The sequence below is a fragment of the Danio rerio genome, chromosome 4 (assembly GCF_049306965.1).
Source record: "Danio rerio strain Tuebingen ecotype United States chromosome 4, GRCz12tu, whole genome shotgun sequence".
Taxonomy (NCBI): Eukaryota; Metazoa; Chordata; class Actinopteri; order Cypriniformes; family Danionidae; genus Danio; species Danio rerio.
In genome coordinates, this window is record NC_133179.1 from 59,153,253 (window position 1) to 59,165,000 (window position 11,748).

At 46.0% G+C, this 11,748-nt stretch overlaps 2 protein-coding genes and 12 non-coding genes across 15 annotated transcripts in view; 10 read left to right on the top strand and 4 right to left on the bottom strand.

Annotated features, from left to right (window-relative positions):
- LOC100537530 (uncharacterized) overlaps positions 1–11,748 on the top strand; it is an 858,077-nt gene that overhangs the window by 792,929 nt on the left and 53,400 nt on the right. The window lies entirely within an intron of this gene.
- Positions 1–11,748, bottom strand: part of LOC137491106 (uncharacterized) — a 1,257,671-nt gene that overhangs the window by 196,205 nt on the left and 1,049,718 nt on the right. The gene's annotated exons all lie outside the window — the stretch shown is intronic.
- On the bottom strand, positions 701–783 carry trnal-cag (transfer RNA leucine (anticodon CAG)). The gene has a single exon. It is a non-coding gene; the product is annotated as a tRNA-Leu (tRNA).
- trnav-aac (transfer RNA valine (anticodon AAC)) lies at positions 2,115–2,187 on the top strand. Its single transcript has one exon. It is a non-coding gene; the product is annotated as a tRNA-Val (tRNA).
- Positions 2,292–2,364, top strand: trnav-cac (transfer RNA valine (anticodon CAC)). Its single transcript has one exon. It is a non-coding gene; the product is annotated as a tRNA-Val (tRNA).
- Positions 3,462–3,534, top strand: trnav-aac (transfer RNA valine (anticodon AAC)). The gene has a single exon. It is a non-coding gene; the product is annotated as a tRNA-Val (tRNA).
- Positions 3,639–3,711, top strand: trnav-cac (transfer RNA valine (anticodon CAC)). The gene has a single exon. It is a non-coding gene; the product is annotated as a tRNA-Val (tRNA).
- Positions 4,787–4,869, bottom strand: trnal-cag (transfer RNA leucine (anticodon CAG)). Its single transcript has one exon. It is a non-coding gene; the product is annotated as a tRNA-Leu (tRNA).
- trnav-aac (transfer RNA valine (anticodon AAC)) lies at positions 6,201–6,273 on the top strand. Its single transcript has one exon. It is a non-coding gene; the product is annotated as a tRNA-Val (tRNA).
- Positions 8,037–8,119, bottom strand: trnal-cag (transfer RNA leucine (anticodon CAG)). Its single transcript has one exon. It is a non-coding gene; the product is annotated as a tRNA-Leu (tRNA).
- Positions 9,149–9,221, top strand: trnav-cac (transfer RNA valine (anticodon CAC)). The gene has a single exon. It is a non-coding gene; the product is annotated as a tRNA-Val (tRNA).
- trnav-aac (transfer RNA valine (anticodon AAC)) lies at positions 10,319–10,391 on the top strand. Its single transcript has one exon. It is a non-coding gene; the product is annotated as a tRNA-Val (tRNA).
- trnav-cac (transfer RNA valine (anticodon CAC)) lies at positions 10,496–10,568 on the top strand. The gene has a single exon. It is a non-coding gene; the product is annotated as a tRNA-Val (tRNA).
- Positions 11,666–11,738, top strand: trnav-aac (transfer RNA valine (anticodon AAC)). The gene has a single exon. It is a non-coding gene; the product is annotated as a tRNA-Val (tRNA).

The following is an 11,748-nucleotide window of genomic DNA, read 5'->3' on the forward strand; positions in this document are numbered from 1 at the left end:
GACACTTTTGTCCAAAGCGACATACAATAGTGGAGGTATTCAACAAGACGAGGCAATGCATACGAAAAAGGGCTATTTATTCCAAGTAATTTGTTTGTGCTCAGAGAATTTAGTGCTGGAGTAGGAGTTTCGTTTTCTTTAGAGAGAGGGATATTCACCGGGGTTCGGGTGTACTCTGAAGAGATGGGTGTTAGCTGTCGTTTGAAGGACACCAGTGTATCCGTAATCCGAGTGGGAATGGAAAGGTGATTCCACCAGCGTAGAACATTGAATGAAAACATTGTGGAAAGTGACTTTGCGTCTCTCTGCGCTGGCACCACAAGACAGCGCTCTCACCCTAACCGGAGGCTCCTGTGGTTATCACGATGGCTTTACAAGCGGAGGGTCTCCTGTTAGAAACTGGGCGGAAACATTCAGATTTGCTTTTACGCACATTCTCAATTGGCTCTCTGCTCACTGGATGATCCACGATACAAAGGCATGGATCTGTCAAATGTCATGACTTGACGTTGTATGAGGATGTGACGAAAAAAATGCCCTGCAAACCAACGCCATCCCTGGACAATTCTTTTGATCCCCTTTCAGTGCACTTGCATTAAAGCCCACGTGATGCGGCACTTTGTCAGTGTTACTGTATCATTCGGACATGGGGGCAGAGAGTTAATGACTTCAGCCTGAGCGCACTGCCGCAGGCTCGGTTTGTCAGAAGTGGGATTCGAACCCACGCCTCCAGGGGAGACTGCAACCTGAACGCAGCGCCTTAGACCGCTCAGCCATCCTGACATGCAAGCTTGGCAGGAGCTGTCTCCTGGGAGCCGCACCGCAGTACCGTGACATGGAATCTGGTGTTTCACAGCTTGCCCAGCTCCGGCTGTCCAGCTCATTGGCGCAGCAGGCAGCTAAGCTGTGCTCGCCTCCTGGGGCTGCGCCTAGTTTCAATAGCCAACACTTGACAGCTGTCATTGCTTACGGCCACACCACCCTGAGGGGGCTATAGAGCAAACAGGAAGTGAGTTGGCAGCAGTAAGGAGAGAAAGGCTCTCCCCATTTTGTTTGTCTACCTTTTTGTTTATTGACCTTGAGTGTTTTTGTTTGTTTGTTTTCTTTTTGTCTTTAAAAACCACCTAACAGCAGCATTTTGCTGACTGAAGGGTGGTTATGTAGTGTGTTTTATTTTTAATCATGGACAGATTCCCCGGCAACGACATGGAAATGGAGGGACTTGCAAGAGAGGATAAAGAAAATGGGCTGTATAATAGACGAAGAGATAAAGAAAATGGACTTGGCAACAGACAAAGAGATAAATGAAATGAAGAGCCCGGCCAACGAAGAGGTGAGAAAGGTAAGGATAAGCAAGAGGTACAAAGAAGAGTATGCACAAAGGAAGCAACAGTAACTGAAGAAGTAGAAAATGTAAAAGATGCAAGAAGATTTGATATAACCAAAGCAGTCCCGGAGCTGATTGGAGAAGGAAGAATTCTGGCGGTGAGACCCAAACAAACAAAGGGAGTATGAAGTAACAATGGAGACTGAAGATGACACCGAAATTTTAATAGACAATGGATTGACAATTAAAGGAGTGAAATCTGAAGTACGGAGGTTACAAAACAGAGACTATGTTGTTTCGTTCAAGCATCTGCCTGTTTACCTAGCAGATGAAGAAATTTTAAGCAAGCTAGAGAGATGGGGAGTTTTCCCCATATCTAAAATTAAAAGAAGATTGTATCCTGGCACAAACATAGAAGATGGAACAAGGTTTGTAAAAAACAGATTTCCGGAAGAGATGGTCTCCTTACCATACTGTACCAAAATCGAGACGGCGGAAGGGCCACAGCACTTTAGAGTCATGCACACCAATCAGGTAAAAACCTGTCGACTATGCATGAGCTCAGAAAATGTGATGAAGGAACGCCCAGAATTCAGGTGCTTCAAATGTGACGAAAGGGGACATTTCGCAAGGACCTGTACAGCTGTGTCGGGCCCGGATTGTAAATTGGCCCTGATACCTGCAGGGAGCTTGTCACGCTGAGTTGGCTTTGTCCGCTCGATTGACCAACGCGTACGCCTTGTTTTATCCTTGCACGCCTAACTTCGCTGATGAAAGCGCTTGTGGGGTTTCTGTAGTGTAGTGGTCATCACGTTCGCCTAACACGCGAAAGGTCCTCGGTTCGAAACCGAGCAGAAACAGTGCTCTTCTTTTGGCGAGAAAATAATAGCATCCACTGCTGCACCCGCAATGATCGTCGACAGGCACCCAATCAAAAAGGGTTATCTGCTTGATTTGCCTGAAGGTTTCCGTAGTGTAGTGGTTATCACGTTCGCCTCACACGCGAAAGGTCCCCAGTTCGAAACTGGGCGGAAACATCCTCTGGCTTTTATGACAATTGTCAAATCAGGCTTCTGTTGAGTACTGACGTTCACTGAAATCATTCTTTCTGCAGAGCGGTGTGAGTCTAGAAGTTTGAATTCAGCTCAGTGTTTACCGCCCCTCGCGGTGTCGCAAACTTGCGTAGAATCTGATTTCTTTTAGCTTTGTGTTGTGCATGAGCAGGTGGCCAGTGCGTTTGCTGGCCCTTCACGGTGCAGACCGTACAAGACAGCTCTATAAAAAAAGACTATAAATACTTGAAGCAGCACGGGCCTATTGGTTTCCGTAGTGTAGTGTTTATCATGTTTGCATTACACGCTAAAGGTCTTCTGTTCGAAACTGGGTGGAAGCATACAATTAGCGGACACTTTTGTCCAAAGCGACATACAATAGTGGAGGCATTCAACAAGACGAGGCAATGCATACGAAAAAGGGCTATTTATTCCAAGTAATTTGTTTGTGCTCAGAGAATTTAGTGCTGGAGTAGGAGTTTCGTTTTCTTTAGAGAGAGGGATATTCACCGGGGTTCGGGTGTACTCTGAAGAGATGGGTGTTAGCTGTCGTTTGAAGGACACCAGTGTACAAAACAGAGACTATGTTGTTTCGTTCAAGCATCTGCCTGTTTACCTAGCAGATGAAGAAATTTTAAGCAAGCTAGAGAGATGGGGAGTTTTCCCCATATCTAAAATTAAAAGAAGATTGTATCCTGGCACAAACATAGAAGATGGAACAAGGTTTGTAAAAAACAGATTTCCGGAAGAGATGGTCTCCTTACCATACAGTACCAAAATCGAGACGGCGGAAGGGCCACAGCACTTTAGAGTCATGCACACCAATCAGGTAAAAACCTGTCGACTATGCATGAGCTCAGAAAATGTGATGAAGGAACGCCCAGAATTCAGGTGCTTCAAATGTGTCGAAAGGGGACATTTCGCAAGGACCTGTACAGCTGTGTCGGGCCCGGATTGTAAATTGGCCCTGATACCTGCAGGGAGCTTGTCACGCTGAGTTGGCTTTGTCCGCTCGATTGACCAACGCGTACGCCTTGTTTTATCCTTGCACGCCTAACTTCGCTGGTGAAAGCGCTTGTGGGGTTTCTGTAGTGTAGTGGTCATCACGTTCGCCTAACACGCGAAAGGTCCTCGGTTCGAAACCGAGCAGAAACAGTGCTCTTCTTTTGGCGAGAAAATAATAGCATCCACTGCCGCACCAGCAATGATCGTCGACAGGCACCCAATCAAAAAGGGTTATCTGCTTGATTTGCCTGAAGGTTTCTGTAGTGTAGTGGATATCGCGTTCGCCTCACACGCGAAAGGTCCCCAGTTCGAAACTGGGCGGAAACAACCTCTGGCTTTTATGACAATTGTCAAATCAGGCTTCTGTTGAGTACTGACATTCACTGAAAACATTCTTTCTGCAGAGCGGTGTGAGTCTAGAAGTTTGAATTCAGCTCAGTGTTTACCGCCCCTCGTGGTGTCGCAAACTTGCGTAGAATCTGATTTCTTTTAGCTTTGTGTTGTGCATGAGCAGGTGGCCAGTGCGTTTGCTGGCCCTTCACGGTGCAGACCGTACAAGACAGCTCTATAAAAAAGACTATAAATACTTGAAGCAGCACGGGCCTATTGGTTTCCGTAGTGTAGTGTTTATCATGTTTGCATTACACGCTAAAGGTCTCCTGTTCGAAACTGGGTGGAAGCATACAATTAGCGGACACTTTTGTCCAAAGCGACATACAATAGTGGAGGTATTCAACAAGACGAGGCAATGCATACGAAAAAGGGCTATTTATTCCAAGTAATTTGTTTGTGCTCAGAGAATTTAGTGCTGGAGTAGGAGTTTCGTTTTCTTTAGAGAGAGGGATATTCACCGGGGTTCGGGTGTACTCTGAAGAGATGGGTGTTAGCTGTCGTTTGAAGGACACCAGTGTAACCGTAATCCGAGTGGGAATGGAAAGGTGATTCCACCAGCGTAGAACATTGAATGAAAACATTGTGGAAAGTGACTTTGCGTCTCTCTGCGCTGGCACCACAAGACAGCGCTCTCACCCTAACCGGAGGCTCCTGTGGTTATCACGATGGCTTTACAAGCGGAGGGTCTCCTGTTAGAAACTGGGCGGAAACATTCAGATTTGCTTTTACGCACATTCTCAATTGGCTCTCTGCTCACTGGATGATCCACGATACAAAGGCATGGATCTGTCAAATGTCATGACTTGACGTTGTATGAGGATGTGACGAAAAAAATGCCCTGCAAACCTTAAAAAGCAACGCCATCCCTGGACAATTCTTTTGATCCCCTTTCAGTGCACTTGCATTAAAGCCCACGTGATGCGGCACTTTGTCATTGTTACTGTATCATTCGGACATGGGGGCAGAGAGTTAAAGACTTCAGCCTGAGCGCACTGCCGCAGGCTCGGTTTGTCAGAAGTGGGATTCGAACCCACGCCTCCAGGGGAGACTGCGACCTGAACGCAGCGCCTTAGACCGCTCGGCCATCCTGACAAGCAAGCTTGGCAGGAGCTGTCTTCTGGGAGCCGCACCGCAGTACCGTGACATGGAATCTGGTGTTTCACAGCTTGCCCAGCTCCGGCTGTCCAGCTCATTGGCGCAGCAGGCAGCTAAGCTGTGCTCGCCTCCTGGGGCTGCGCCTAGTTTCAATAGCCAACACTTGACAGCTGTCATTGCTTACGGCCACACCACCCTGAGGGGGCTATAGAGCAAACAGGAAGTGAGTTGGCAGCAGTAAGGAGAGAAAGGCTCTCCCCATTTTGTTTGTCTACCTTTTTGTTTATTGACCTTGAGTGTTTTTGTTTGTTTGTTTTCTTTTTGTCTTTAAAAACCACCTAACAGCAGCATTTTGCTGACTGAAGGGTGGTTATGTAGTGTGTTTTATTTTTAATCATGGACAGATTCCCCGGCAACGACATGGAAATGGAGGGACTTGCAAGAGAGGATAAAGAAAATGGGCTGTATAATAGACGAAGAGATAAAGAAAATGGACTTGGCAACAGACAAAGAGATAAATGAAATGAAGAGCCCGGCCAACGAAGAGGTGAGAAAGGTAAGGATAAGCAAGAGGTACAAAGAAGAGTATGCACAAAGGAAGCAACAGTAACTGAAGAAGTAGAAAATGTAAAAGATGCAAGAAGATTTGATATAAACAAAGCAGTCACGGAGCTGATTGGAGCAGGAAGAATTCTGGCGGTGAGACCCAAACAAACAAAGGGAGTATGAAGTAACAATGGAGACTGAAGATGACACGGAAATTTTAATAGACAATGGATTGACAATTAAAGGAGTGAAATCTGAAGTACGGAGGTTACAAAACAGAGACTATGTTGTTTCGTTCAAGCATCTGCCTGTTTACCTAGCAGATGAAGAAATTTTAAGCAAGCTAGAGAGATGGGGAGTTTTCCCCATATCTAAAATTAAAAGAAGATTGTATCCTGGCACAAACATAGAAGATGGAACAAGGTTTGTAAAAAACAGATTTCCGGAAGAGATGGTCTCCTTACCATACAGTACTAAAGTCGAGACGGCGGAAGGGCCACAGCACTTTAGAGTCATGCACACCAATCAGGTAAAAACCTGTCGACTATGCATGAGCTCAGAAAATGTGATGAAGGCACGCCCAGAATTCAGGTGCTTCAAATGTGACGAAAGGGGACATTTCGCAAGGACCTGTACAGCGGTGTGGGGCCCGGATTGTAAATTGGCCCTAATACCTGCAGGGAGCTTGTCACGCTGAGTTGGTTTTGTCCGCTCGATTGACCAACGCGTACGCCTTGTTTTATCCTTGCAGGCCTAACTTCGCTGGTGAAAGCACTTGTGGGGTTTCTGTAGTGTAGTGGTCATCACGTTCGCCCAACACGCGAAAGGTCCTCGGTTCGAAACCGCGCAGAAACAGTGCTCTTCTTTTGGCGAGAAAATAATAGCATCCACTGCCGCACCAGCAATGATCGTCGACAGGCACCCAATCAAAAAGGGTTATCTGCCTGATTTGCCTGAAGGTTTCCGTAGTGTAGTGGTTATCACGTTCGCCTCTGTGGAAATATAAATTTCTAGCATCTAATTCCAAATGAACAATACTCTACGTATAACTGAAAAGTTATTTTCTTTGGTTTTTTTAATTAAATCATTGCATTGACGTGCCATATAGGAGGGACATTTAACCTTGCCTTGCTGACTACAGACTTCATTTGTATGCTAAAGTGATGTAATTAATGGTTTCACAGCATGGCTGTATCTATTGTATTCCCTGTCTCCAGAACATCATTTGCAAATTGTTGTAATGATGTACTTATCTATTGATGAGATCAGCATGGCACCCAGACTTCATTTGCATGCTTTGTTTTACTGTCCCCCATGACTGACCCCACCTACATGCTGTAAGATGTATAAAATGTATTGCTTTGCTGTGGAGTAGAGAGTTTGCTTTCGATGACGCCACAGCCACGCTGAGTTTCCTCTTATTAAAAAGGATTCTGCTTTGAAGACAACCGAAAGATTCTCCCTGGTTTTTTGTGGGCTCTTAGAAGTTTACAACACCTCACACGCGAAAGGTCCCCAGTTCGAAACTGGGCGGAAACAACCTCTGGCTTTTATGACAATTGTCAAATCAGGCTTCTGTTGAGTACTGACGTTCACTGAAAACATTCTTTCTGCAGAGCGGTGTGAGGCTAGAAGTTTGAATTCAACCCAGTGTTTACCTTCCCTCGCGGTGTCGCAAACTTGCGTAGAATCTGATTTCTTTTAGCTTTGTGTCGTGCATGAGCAGGTGGCCAGTGCGTTTGCGGGCCCTTCACGGTGCAGACCCTACAAGACAGCTCTATAAAAAAAAAGACTATAAATACTTGAAGCAGCACTGGCCTATTGGTTTCCGTAGTGTAGTGTTTATCATGTTTGCATTACACGCTAAAGGTCTCCTGTTCGAAACTGGTCGGAAGCATACAATTAGCGGACCCCTTTGTCCAAAGCGACATACAATAGTGGAGGTATTCAACAAGACGAGGCAATGCATACGAAAAAGGGCTATTTATTCCAAGTAATTTGTTTGTGCTCAGAGAATTTAGTGCTGGAGTAGGAGTTTCGTTTTCTTTAGAGAGAGGGATATTCACCGGGGTTCGGGTGTACTCTGAAGAGATGGGTGTTAGCTGTCGTTTGAAGGACACCAGTGTATCTGTAATCCGAGTGGGAATGGTAAGGTGATTCCACCAGCGTAGAACATTGAATGAAAACATTGTGGAAAGTGACTTTACGTCTCTCTTTACGCTGGCACCACAAGACAGTGCTCTCACCCTAACCGGAGGCTCCTGTGGTTTTCACGATGGCTTTACAAGCGGAGGGTCTCCTGTTAGAGACTGGGCGGAAACATTCAGATTTGCTTTTACGCACATTCTCAATTGGCTCTCTGCTCACTGGATGATCCACGATACAAGGGCATGGATCTGTCAAATGTCATGACTTGACGTTGTACGAGGATTTGACGAAAAAATGCCCTGCAAACCTTAAAAAGCAACGCTATCCCAGGACAATTCTCTTGATCCCCTTTCAGTGCACTTGCATTAAAGCCCACGTGATGCGGCACTTTGTCAGTGTTACTGTATCATTCGGACATGGGGGTAGAGAGTTAAAGACTTCAGCCTGAGCGCACTGCCGCAGGCTCGGTTTGTCAGAAGTGGGATTCGAACCCACGCCTCCAGGGGAGACTGCGACCTGAACGCAGCACCTTAGACCGCTCGGCCATCCTGACATGCAAACTTGGCAGGAGCTGTCTCCTGGCAGCCACACCGCAGTACCGTGACATGGAATCTGGTGTTTCACAGCTTGCCCAGCTCCGGCTGTCCAGCTCATTGGCGCCGCAGGCAGCTAAGCTGTGCTCGCCTCCTGGGGCTGCGCCTAGTTTCAATAGCCAACACTTGACAGCTGTCATTGCTTACGGCCACACCACCCTGAGGGAGCTATAGAGCAAACAGGAAGTGAGTTGGCAGCAGTAAGGAGAGAAAGGCTCTCCCCATTTTGTTTGTCTACCTTTTTGTTTTTTGACCTTGATTGTTTTTTTTTGTTTGTTTTCTTTTTTGTCTTTAAAAACCACCTAACAGCAGCATTTTGCTGACTGAAGGGTGGTTATGTAGTGTGTTTTATTTTTAATCATGGACAGATTCCCCGGCAACGACATGGAAATGGAGGGACTTGCACGAAAGGATAAAGAAAATGGGCTGGATAACAGACGAAGAGATAAAGAAAACGGACTTGACAACAGACAAAGAGATAGATAAAATGAAGAGCCCGGCCAACGAAGAGGTGAGAAAGGTAAGGATAAGCAAGAGGTACAAAGAAGAGTATGCACAAAGAAAGCAACAGTAACTGTAGGAGTAGAAAATGTAAAAGATGCAAGAAGATTTGATATAAACAAAGCAGTCACAGAGCTGATTGGAGCAGGAAGAATTCTGGCGGTGAGACCCAAACAAACAAAGGGAGTATGAAGTAACAATGGAGACTGAAGATGACACGGAAATTTTAATAGACAATGGATTGACAATTAAAGGAGTGAAATCTGAAGTACGGAGGTTAAAAAACAGAGACTATGTTGTTTCGTTCAAGCATCTGCCTGTTTACCTAGCAGATAAAGAAATTTTAAGCAAGCTAGAGAGATGGGGAGTTTTCCCCATATCTAAAATTAAAAGAAGATTGTATCCTGGCACAAACATAGAAGATGGAACAAGGTTTGTAAAAAACAGGCACCCAATCAAAAAGGGTTATCTGCCTGATTTGCCTGAAGGTTTCCGTAGTGTAGTGGTTATCATGTTCGCCTCACACGCGAAAGGTCCCCAGTTCGAAACTGGGCGGAAACAACCTCTGGCTTTTATGACAATTGTCAAATCAGGCTTCTGTTGAGTACTGACGTTCACTGAAAACATTCTTTCTGCAGAGGGTTCGGGTGTACTCTGAAGAGATGGGTGTTAGCTGTCGTTTGAAGGACACCAGTGTATCCGTAATCCGAGTGGGAATGGGAAGGTGATTCCACCAGCGTAGAACATTAAATGAAAACATTGTGGAAAGTGACTTTACGTCTCTCTTTACGCTGGCACCACAAGACAGTGCTCTCACCCTAACCGGAGGCTCCTGTGGTTTTCACGATGGCTTTATAAGCGGAGGGTCTCCTGTTAGAGACTGGGCGGAAACATTCAGATTTGCTTTTACGCACATTCTCAATTGGCTCTCTGCTCACTGGATGATCCACGATACAAGGGCATGGATCTGTCAAATGTCATGACTTGACGTTGTACGAGGATTTGACGAAAAAATGCCCTGCAAACCTTAAAAAGCAACGCCATCCCAGGACAATTCTCTTGATCCCCTTTGAAGGGTGGTTATGTAGTGTGTTTTATTTTTAATCATGGACAGATTCCCCGGCAACGACATGGAAATGGAGGGACTTGCACGAAAGGATAAAGAAAATGGGCTGGATAACAGACAAAGAGATAAAGAAAACGGACTTGACAACAGACAAAGAGATAAATAAAATGAAGAGCCCGGCCAACGAAGAGGTGAGAATTGTATCCTGGCACAAACATAGAAGATGGAACAAGGTTTGTAAAAAACAGATTTCCGGAAGAGATGGTCTCCTTACCATACAGTACCAAAATCGAGACGGCGGAAGGGCCACAGCACTTTAGAGTCATGCACACCAATCAGGTAAAAACCTGTCGACTATGCATGAGCTCAGAAAATGTGATGAAGGAACGCCCAGAATTCAGGTGCTTCAAATGTGACGAAAGGGGACATTTCGCAAGGACCTGTACAGCGGTGTGGGGCCCGGATTGTAAATTGGCCCTAATACCTGCAGGGAGCTTGTCACGCTGAGTTGGTTTTGTCCGCTCGATTGACCAACGCGTACGCCTTGTTTTATCGTTGCAGGCCTAACTTCGCTGGTGAAAGCACTTGTGGGGTTTCTGTAGTGTAGTGGTCATCACGTTCGCCCAACACGCGAAAGGTCCTCGGTTCGAAACCGCACAGAAACAGTGCTCTTCTTTTGGCGAGAAAATAATAGCATCCACTGCCGCACCAGCAATGATCGTCGACAGGCACCCAATCAAAAAGGGTTATCTGCCTGATTTGCCTGAAGGTTTCCGTAGTGTAGTGGTTATCACGTTCGCCTCACACGCGAAAGGTCCCCAGTTCGAAACTGGGCGGAAACACCCTCTGGCTTTTATGACAATTGTCAAATCAGGCTTCTGTTGAGTACTGACGTTCACTGAAAACATTCTTTCTGCAGAGGGTTCGGGTGTACTCTGAAGAGATGGGTGTTAGCTGTCGTTTGAAGGACACCAGTGTATCCGTAATCCGAGTGGGAATGGGAAGGTGATTCCACCAGCGTAGAACATTAAATGAAAACATTGTGGAAAGTGACTTTACGTCTCTCTTTACGCTGGCACCACAAGACAGTGCTCTCACCCTAACCGGAGGCTCCTGTGGTTTTCACGATGGCTTTATAAGCGGAGGGTCTCCTGTTAGAGACTGGGCGGAAACATTCAGATTTGCTTTTACGCACATTCTCAATTGGCTCTCTGCTCACTGGATGATCCACGATACAAGGGCATGGATCTGTCAAATGTCATGACTTGACGTTGTACGAGGATTTGACGAAAAAATGCCCTGCAAACCTTAAAAAGCAACGCCATCCCAGGACAATTCTCTTGATCCCCTTTGAAGGGTGGTTATGTAGTGTGTTTTATTTTTAATCATGGACAGATTCCCCGGCAACGACATGGAAATGGAGGGACTTGCACGAAAGGATAAAGAAAATGGGCTGGATAACAGACAAAGAGATAAAGAAAACGGACTTGACAACAGACAAAGAGATAAATAAAATGAAGAGCCCGGCCAACGAAGAGGTGAGAATTGTATCCTGGCACAAACATAGAAGATGGAACAAGGTTTGTAAAAAACAGATTTCCGGAAGAGATGGTCTCCTTACCATACAGTACCAAAATCGAGACGGCGGAAGGGCCACAGCACTTTAGAGTCATGCACACCAATCAGGTAAAAACCTGTCGACTATGCATGAGCTCAGAAAATGTGATGAAGGAACGCCCAGAATTCAGGTGCTTCAAATGTGACGAAAGGGGACATTTCGCAAGGACCTGTACAGCGGTGTGGGGCCCGGATTGTAAATTGGCCCTAATACCTGCAGGGAGCTTGTCACGCTGAGTTGGTTTTGTCCGCTCGATTGACCAACGCGTACGCCTTGTTTTATCCTTGCAGGCCTAACTTCGCTGGTGAAAGCACTTGTGGGGTTTCTGTAGTGTAGTGGTCATCACGTTCGCCTAACACGTGAAAGGTCCTCGGTTCGAAACCGAGCAGAAACAGTGCTCTTCT